The following is a 9,880-nucleotide window of genomic DNA, read 5'->3' on the forward strand; positions in this document are numbered from 1 at the left end:
GAAAATTTACAGAGATTTTGGATTTCCATTCATTCATTGTTGCACTTTTCTCCCTGCCCACCCCTCCCCTCCAGTTCGTTCTTCTCTTTGAAAAGTAAAAGAAAAATTCCTTCATTGTTATACAGTCCCTCCCTTCAAGTCCACTCCACTATGCAGCCTTCGTTCTGGACTCATGTCATGACAGTAATACCTAATCACGTATACCTTTTTAAACAGTTCTATCTCTCATCTGTTTCACTGCAGCATACATAATTTATCCCATCTTTCTCAGTCTCCCCTGCCCCAACCCCTATGTCAGTCCAATTTTACAACAGTGGCACTATGCAGTATTTGTCCTTTTGTGTCTGGGATCTTTCACTCAGTGTAATGTCCTCCAGGGTCACCCATTTTGTATAATGTTGCATGAATTCCTTGTTTTTCAGTGCAGCATAGTATTCCATTGTGTGAATATACCACAGCTTCTCTATCCAGTCGTTTGTTGATGGGCACTTAGACTGTTTCCAACTCTTTACTATTGTGAACAAAGTCACAATAAAGGTGGGTGTATGTTGTAAGGCTTTCATTATTCTTTCTGCAAAGCTGATGCTGCATTCTTCATATATTTACTCAGCACACAGATTGTTGTTGCTGTTGTGTATTGTTGAGTTGGAACTGACCCATAGCTGATCCTATAGCAGGTTTTCAGAGGCATTTACTTACATAGAAGGAGATTGTCCATCCTTCTCCCACAGAGCAGCTGGTGGAGTCAAACTGTGTGCCTTTGGGATTGCAGTGCAGCTTCTTGCCACTAGGTAACCAGTGGTCCCTATTTTGCTCAGAACACAGATTAAGTTTGATGAATATAAGATAGAGAAGCATGACACTCACCTTTCCTGAATTTAAACCACCCAGTGTCTCCTTGTTCTGTTTGAACTACTGTCTCTTGCCCTTTAAATGCATTTTTTATAAGCGCAATTAGATGTTCTTGTATCCCAGTTCTTCACATTAGTGATAAGTTGTTACAGTCCACACAGCTGAATGCCTTTGAAAGAGCAACAAAAATATCCTTCAGATATTCTCTGCTTTTAGCCAGACCGATCTGACATCAGTAATGATATCCTTCATTTCATGTCCTTTTCACAATGTGACTTGAAGTTCAGGCATTTCTGTATCTGTTGCAAACCCTTTCAAATTATCTTCATGAAGATTTTATTTGCTTATCAACAATGTCTGCATTTCATTGGATGATCATTTTTTTCTTGATGAGAACCAAACTGTGTATTTTCCAGTCTTCCAAATTCCTTAACATCACTAACGAGCATGTCCAGTGTTCCATTCTTTTGTTAAAATATCTTAACTGATACTTTGTCAGTTCTTGGAAACTGTCAATACCTTCCATGCAACTTGAAACTATATCTTCCTGTTCTGTTGGCTCTTGTTTACGTGCTACCTCCTGAATGACTGAATGCTAAGCAGTTCCTTTTGTTAGTGAGTCTGTATGTTCCTTCCATCTTTTGTTCTTCCTGTGTCATTCAGTATTTTGCCTGTATATATTGTAACTTGAAGCTTGAATTTTTTTTTTCTTTCTTTAATTCTTTCAGCTTGAGAAAGGCTGAGTGTGCTATTCTCTATCATTCTTTTGAATTCCTTTTGGGGAAACTCCAAGAACTTTTCTTCCACTAGAAGATTTTTCTGGTTCTGCATTTTTTGTCACATTTCTTGTGTCTTCTTATCTATTTTTCAAGAGGTTTGAAGGCATCTAAGACATTATGGTATTATTGTCTTTGTATTCTTTTGCATACATTGATATCAGGTTAAGCCATGCAGGTGTGTTCTTAGTGCTTCACCACCTGGTGTTTCTGAGAGAGGACGGAGGTAAGTGTGCACTTTTCTGCTCACTGTTTGTGTAGAGCAGTTGAGGCCGACTGGGCCTGTGTTGGTTGTAGTCATTTGTCAAACAGGTGACCTGGAGCTGGTCTTGACTCTTTCCTGATTGCTGAAGCTGCAGAAGGTGTGTATGTAGCTGGTGTGTATGTTACTGTCTTTTGTCAGACAGAGAAAGAAACTCTGAGAACTAAGGGTTGGGGCAGGTGCGTGGAAGTCACTTCCTTGATCTCCAAGAGGAGATCGAGAACAAGGAGGGAGACTACACCTTTCTTGTTGTCAGACAACTACAGATGTCGACACCACTGTAGGATCAAAGTCCTAAACCAGCCCATGAAAATGCGTGAGCCACACTGTTTACTATTCTGTGCTCTACTAGTCTCCTTGTTGTTGATTACCGTCGAGTCAAGCACAACTCATAGCGACCTTGTGAACAAAAGGCCTGTAGCCCCTCTATAACTATCGACATTTATCAAAGTTCATAGAGTTTCCAGAGGCATGTTGTTTAGCCTATGTTTTCATTCTGTTTATTCCTTCACTAAATGTGTGAAGAATGAGATAGATTGACACAGTGACTTCAGCAGTGGGTTCTAGTTTGTATGAGATGATGAGGATGGCATAAGATAGGGCATGGTTCAGGTCAACTGATCATAGGTTGCTATGAATTGTACTTGACTCTACATCAGCTAATAACAATAACACTCAAGATTACAGAAGTATCTTTGGTATCTGCTAATGTTTGTTTCCTGGTATCTTGGTTTAAGAAGGTCTCTTGTTTGATAGTCTACCATCTGACCTGGAACTGTCTTTGTCTTTTGATTTCTTGATTGCCGCTCTTGTAGATGTTGACTAAGGATCCAAGTAAGATGAAATCATTGACAACTTGAGTTTTTTCTCCATCTATTTTTATTTTGCCCATTGGTCCAAAGGTGAGAATTTTTCTCTTTTCTTGATGTTGATTGTGATCCATATTGAAGACTGTAGTCTTTGATTCTCTGCTGTGCTTCAGACTTCTTCACTATCAGCAAGCAAAGTTGAGGCATCTACATAACATAGATTGTTGATGATTTTTCCTTCAATCCTGATGCCACATTCTTCATAGGGCTGAGCTTCTTGAATTATTTGATCAGCATACATATTGAATAGGTATGGAGAAAGGATACAACCTGATGCACACCTTTCCTGATTTTAAACCATATGTGTCTCCTTGTTCTGTTTAAAGGACTGCTTCTTAGCTTATGTAGAGGTTTCACATGAACACACCACATGTATGGAATTTCATTCTTCTCAGTGTTATCCAGACTTTAATACAATCCACACAGTTAAAATCCTTTGAATTGTCCATAAAACACAAGTAGACATCTCACTGGTACCCTCTACTTTCAGCCAACATCTATCAGTAATGATATCCCTTTTCCTTAGTCTCTTCTGAATCCATCTTGAATTCTTGACCATCCACTTTTGAATCTTCAGCAAGGTTTTACTTGTATGTAATATTAATATTGTGAAATAGTTTCTTTGTTCTCTTAGATCACTTTTTTACTAATCATGAATTTATATACTTTTCTGTAACTTTCCACACAATGATTAAGTGCTCGGCTGCTAACCAGAGGTTATCCCTTCAAGCCTATCCAATGGCTTCCCAGGAGAACTTGACTATCTACTTCTCTAAAGACCACAGCTTAAGAAGCCCAATGGAAGCATTTTACTATCACGCAGAGTCACCACAAGTTGAGATCAACTCAACAGTATTAACAACAGCTTTTAGGCTGGGTGACCCCACAACTACTTAGGGGTTTGAATGGCTAAAAGGAAATTTTTGTCTTTTGAATCAGTCCTTAGAAAAGGACATCATGCTTGGAAAGAATCCATGAAGGAGAAGATGACTCAGTGAGATGACTTAACACATGACTCTTAAGAGTGTGCTCAGAGATGATGAGGATGGCACAGGACAGGGCAGGGTTCACATCCATTGTTCATAGGGTTGCTATGAGTCATAGTCAACTTAATGACACGTAACAACCATAATCTTTATTAAGCTCCTCCTGAGCTTTCTGTAATACAACAGCATCTCTGTTTCTACTAACTTTTTATTTTAACTCCAGTCTTTCTCACGTCTATATAATGTGTTCAAATCAGATTCCAAATCTTATTATATATTTCACACCCAACCATGTGTTCTGTTATAGCTGTCTAGATTTAAGAATATCAACATTCAAATATTCAAATGTCACTCTATTATTATTTTTTGGGCCATTGAGCATGCATTTCTAAAGCTTCTGAATTTAACTTTCCTGCTTTACTCAATTTTACCAGTAATAGTCCATATCATATGGGTTCACAATAGCTTGTAACTACGTCAAAAAGGAAACTAAATCTTGAAGTGAAGTTTTTATTTCATAGGTTTCTATTGTATCCAAGCATGTCATGGAGGAATATCCATGTGATATCTACATTAAGACACTGTAACTGAAATTTCAGCACGCTTAAACAGAATCATTTTACACACACGGTGCATTGAATAATAACATCATTATACAAAACAGTGTTGAATTACTTTACAAAATTTGTGCTTGCATGAGTGATCATTTATATTCTTGGATGAATATAATATTTGCTGTTCTATGTTATACAGTCTTATCTTTAAAAGGCAGTTGGTTCCTATAACTGGCCCTTTATCTTTAGTGTCTGTAACTATTACTGGGTGGTTGGATCACACCCCAAACCCCTTTTCCTCCTCCTCTCTGATGCGTGCATGCTGTTACTAACACATGAAGGCTCTTGACTGTCTGGAAAGTTAAACAGTTGCACACTTACCCCTAAACAAATTGTTGTCGTTAGGTGTCATCAAGTTGACAGCAGATCACAGTGACCCTACCCTGTAGCATCCTCACCATGTCCACCATGCTCAAGTCCACACCTTGTCCATCCACCTGGTTAGGGGTCGCCTTCTCTTCACTGATCTTCCTAGCATGATGTCTTTTCCCCAGGACTGTCCCCTCCTACGTCCACAACAACAACAACAGCCCCTCATGATAACATGCCCAAAGTGTGTGAAATAAAGACTTACCATCCTTGCCTCTGAGCAAATTGGACTTAGCTAAATACAATTAGTGTTCTGGCTCGCAGGGTACAGGTGTAAAATAGAAATTTTTAAGTTTGTCATTTTGAAAATGCAAGTAACCCTGACTAAAGAATTCTATCCTTCACTTGTTTCATTTTTTACACTCTTGGATTCTATAATAATATGTACATAGTTTAGCAACTTCTTTTTACCACTTAGCACTGTATTTAGTCTTTCCTTGAAAAAAATTATATTGACTCAACTTACCTTATTGTTGTTATTCTTTGTCCATTCTTTCAACTTCATTCTATTCTAAAATAATGATATTTTTATCATTTCTTCTGTTGTTGCTGTTAAATGCTGTCGAGTTGTGTCTGACTCATAGCAACCCTATTAATAACAGATCTGAACCACATCTTATCCAGTGCCGTCCTCACAATCTCTGACACACTCAAGCCCACTGCTGCAGTCACTGTGTCAATCCACCTGGTTGAGAGTCTTCCTCTCCTTCACCATTCTGCCACCTTTCCAAGCATAGCTGTCCCTAACCAAGGAGTAGCCTCTCCTAGCAACATACTCAAAGTATGTGAGACAAAGCTTTATCTTTTTTTTCCCAAGGAGCACTCTGGCAGCACCCTCTCCAAAACCTATCTGTTTGTTCTTTTGGTGGTCTGTGGGATGTTCAGTGCTCTTCTCCAACACCACAGTTCAAGGCATCAGTTCTTCTTTGTTCATCCTTATTCGTTGTCCTATTCTCAGATGCAGAGTAAGTGACTGAAAAGATCATGACCTGAATCATACAACACTATATGGTTTAAAATTAAGAAAAGTATACATCAAGCTTGTGTCCTTTCTCTATACATATTTAATCTGTATGCTGAACAAATTATTTTATTAAGCTGGATCATATGAAGAAGAATTTGCGATTGGGATTGAAGGACGACTCATCAATAATCTTCATGATGCAGATGACACACCTTTGCTTACTGAAAGTGAAGAGGACTTGAAATGCTTGCTGCAGAAGGTTAAACACTACAGCCTTCATTGTGGAGTGCATCTCAACATTGAGAATACAAAAATCCTCGCCACTGGATCAATAGGTAGCATTATGATAAAAGGAGAAAAGATTGAAACTGTTAATGATTGCATCTTGGTACCAGCAGTAAGGAGACCAGGAGAATTACACGGGGAAAGTCTGTAGTCATGGACCTTTCCAAATTACTGAGGAGCGATAATGTCAGTTTGAGGACTTCTTCTATTAATAAACAACAAAATTATTTAAATTCTTCATTATTACAATCAATAATAATCCTTTTATATGCCTATTAACAGTAGCATAACCCTGAAAGTGGAGATGACTTGAAGCACTTACACAGATCAAAGACTGTAGCCTCTTGCCCTGTCCTTTCAGTGTTCCTCAGGGAAGAGGAATGAATTCAGCTGGTGGGTAAAGATCATGGCAAAGAGGAGCCCCAGTACTCATCTCAGTGTCATCCTCTCTGAAAAAAGTATACATCTTGCTCTTCTAGGTCAGAAATTTTACAGGAGCAAGCCCTTTCAGTCTACCACTGGCTCTAATTGGGAAGCCCATCAACCTCGGGGATGAAATAGTAGCACACCTGTTCGCATAGCTGATGTAAGCCATATTGTCTAGTATCAGTTTAGGTCCTAATAAAAGTAATATTTTTATCTTCATCTACCCTACTCCTGCATCAGAGTCCAAACACAAGGCAGATGGCACAGTCAAATGAAGATATTTCAGGAGACTCATGAAAGGGACTGTTTATGAAGGTGTAGGCAGAGTGTAAGGGCTGATACACAGGATGGTGCAATTACTGCATAAAAGCTGTTACAACTCCTAGACTGAGAAGGGTAACACAAGGGAGCGGTTACTGAAATCCAGAAGGGAAAGATCTGCCCTACAGAGAACAGAGCCCTCGGCTAAAAGACACAGCCAGCTTGAGGCAACTCTGCTGAGAAGATGCCTTATAAATAAATACTCTCCTCTCCTCTCACCCTCTAATCCACTAGGCCTCCTCACTAGATAAACCAACCAGAGCCAGATGGCAAGAAAACCCATTGATATCATCAGCATGAGCAGAGAGTGAGGAGGAGAAGAGATCTGAAGGGACAAATAAAATATGTCTGGCACAGTTTGCTCCTTTTCTTCTCTCTTATCCTTCATCCAAGTGAAAAAAATCAGGATGGGTGTGTCAGAGGCAGTGCGATTGGCACAGGATAGAGCAGGATTTAGGGCTGTTGTACATAGGGTCGCTATGAATCGCAAAAGACTCGACGGCACATAACAACAATCAAAGAGGATGCACAAAATCCTATAGGTTATCATTTTATCACGTGGTAATCTCACTCTGGCATCCACCACCGTCGACAGTTACTATTGAGTCAATTCTGTCTTGTAGAATATAACCAGACTGCTTTCCAGAGGCAGGGATGGTGAAACTCCATCTCACATACTTTGTGCGTGTTGTCAGGAAAGGCCAGTCCTTGGAAAAGAGACATCATGCTGGCAAAGGTGGAAGGTCAGGTAAAGAGAGGAAAGCCCAAAGCAAGTTTCACCATCGTTGCATCTAAGAGCACTCTGGTTCCACTTCCTTCAAGATGGATTTGTTCTTTCAGCAGTGCAGGACATGTTCTTCAGCAACACTCAATTCAAAGGCATCAATTCTTCATTTGTCATCCTTATTAACTTTTAGATGGATAAGGAGCAACTGAAATGATCAAGGTTTGTATTATACACACCTTAGTCTTTAAACTGACATTCTTGCTCTTCAGAATTCTTGAGAGGTCTTTGACAGCAGATTTTGCTAATACAACACTCCTTTTGATTTCTTGATGACTACTACAGTAGTGTTGATTGTGAATCCATGTAAAATTAAATCATTGAGAACTTCAAATTTCCTCCATCTTTTATGATGTTGTCTATTAACCCAGTGGTGAGAATTTTTGTTTTCTTGATTTTGAAATGTAATCCACAATGAAGGCTGTCATCTTTGATCTTCTGAAGCAAGTGTTTCAAGTCTTCTTCACTTTCTACAAGCAAAGTGTACATATTGCAGGTTGTTGATTCTCCCACAAATCCTCATGCTACATTCTTCATATGAAATTATTTGGTCAGCATACAGATTGACTAGCTATGGAGAAAGGATACAACTCTGAAGCACACCTTTTCTGATTTTTGTTTTATTTTTTTATAATTTTTTTATGGTGATTTTGACGAAAGTTTGCAGAAAACTTGGATTTCCATTCATTCATTGTTGCTCATTTTCCTCCCTACTTCCTCCTGCCAGTTTGCTTTTCTCTTTAAAAAATTCACTCATTGTTGCACAATTCCTTCCCTTTCCCCTCACCCCACCCAGTCCACTTTGCTCTGCATCTCTTATTCTGGACTCTTGTCGTGCACATAATGCCTAATAATATATTCCTTTTAAACAATTCTTTCCCTCATCTGTTCCAATACATTTTTCATTATTTACCCCCTCTTTTGTTAGTTTCTCCCAACCCCCTACATAAATTCTGTTTTATAACAGTGTCATTATGCAGTATTTATCCTTTTTTGATTGAGATAGTTCACTCAGCGTTATATCCTCCAGAATCACCCATTCTGTATAATATTTCATGAGTTCCTTGTTTTTCAGTGCTGCATAGTATTATATTGTGTGAATACACCACAACCTCTCTACCCATTCATTTGTTGATGGGCACTTGGGTTGCTTCAATCTCTTTGCTATTGTGAACAAGGTAGCAATAAACATTGGTTGTATATCTATCTGCTTGGGTGGCAGTTATGGTTTCTTTAGGGTATATTTCCAGTAGTGGAATTGCTGGGTCAAATAGTATTTCTATGTCCAACTTTTTGAGAAAGCACCATACTGCCTTTTACACCATTTTACACTCCTACCAACAGTGAATAAGGCTTCCAGTTTCTCCACAACCTCACCAGCTTTTGTTGTTTGCTGCTCTGTTCAACTTTGCTATTGTTACTAGGGTGGGATGATATCAACATAGTTGCTTTGATTTGCATCTCTCTTAGAGCTAGGGATTTTAAACATTTCTTCATGTGTTTGTTCACCATCTGAACATCGTCTTCAGTGAAGTGTTTGTTCATATCCTGTGCCCATTTTGTGACTGGGTTGTTTACCGTTATCTTGTTGAGGTTCTGGAGTATTCTATAAATTCTATATTTAAGTCCCTTATCAGACATGTCATTTCCAAATATTTTTCCCAGTCTGTGGCTTTTCTTTTTACCATATTGGAGAAGGTTTGTTCTTTTTTTTTATGTGCATAGGGATTTGCTCTGCTTTCAGCCAAGATCCATATGACATCAGACACATACGACATCTGCAATGACATCCTTTGTACTATGCCTCTTCTGAACTCAGCTTGAATTTCTGGCAATACCCAGTTGATGTATTGTTCAAGCTATTTTAAATAGAATCTTCAGCAAGATTTTACATACATGTGATATTAATGATATTGTTCAATAATTTCCACAGTCTGTTAGATCACCCTTCTTGGCAACAGAAACAACTATGGATCTCTTCCAGTCAGTTGACCAGAACACTTGATTGTGCTAATGCGAAACCTGTACTTTGACCAGGAGGCAGCCATCAGAACAGAGCAAGGAAACACAGCATGGTTCAAAATTAGAAAGGGTGTACGCCAGGGCTGTATCCTGTCTCCCTACCTTTTAAATCTTTATGCAGAACAGGTTATCCAGGAGGCTGGGCTCTATGAGGAGAAATGTGGCATCAGGATTGGAGGAAGAATCATCAACAATCTGCGTTATGCAGATGACACAACCTTGCTTGCTAAAACTGAGGAGGACTGAAGAACTTGCTATGGAAGGTCAAGGACTGCAGTCTTCAGTATGGATTGAAACTCAATTATCAAGTAAACAAAGATTTTCACCACTGGGCCGATTGGCAGCGTCAT

The sequence above is a fragment of the Elephantulus edwardii genome, unplaced genomic scaffold (genome assembly GCF_000299155.1).
Source record: "Elephantulus edwardii isolate Elephantulus edwardi_28Jun2011 unplaced genomic scaffold, EleEdw1.0 scaffold00049, whole genome shotgun sequence".
Taxonomy (NCBI): Eukaryota; Metazoa; Chordata; class Mammalia; order Macroscelidea; family Macroscelididae; genus Elephantulus; species Elephantulus edwardii.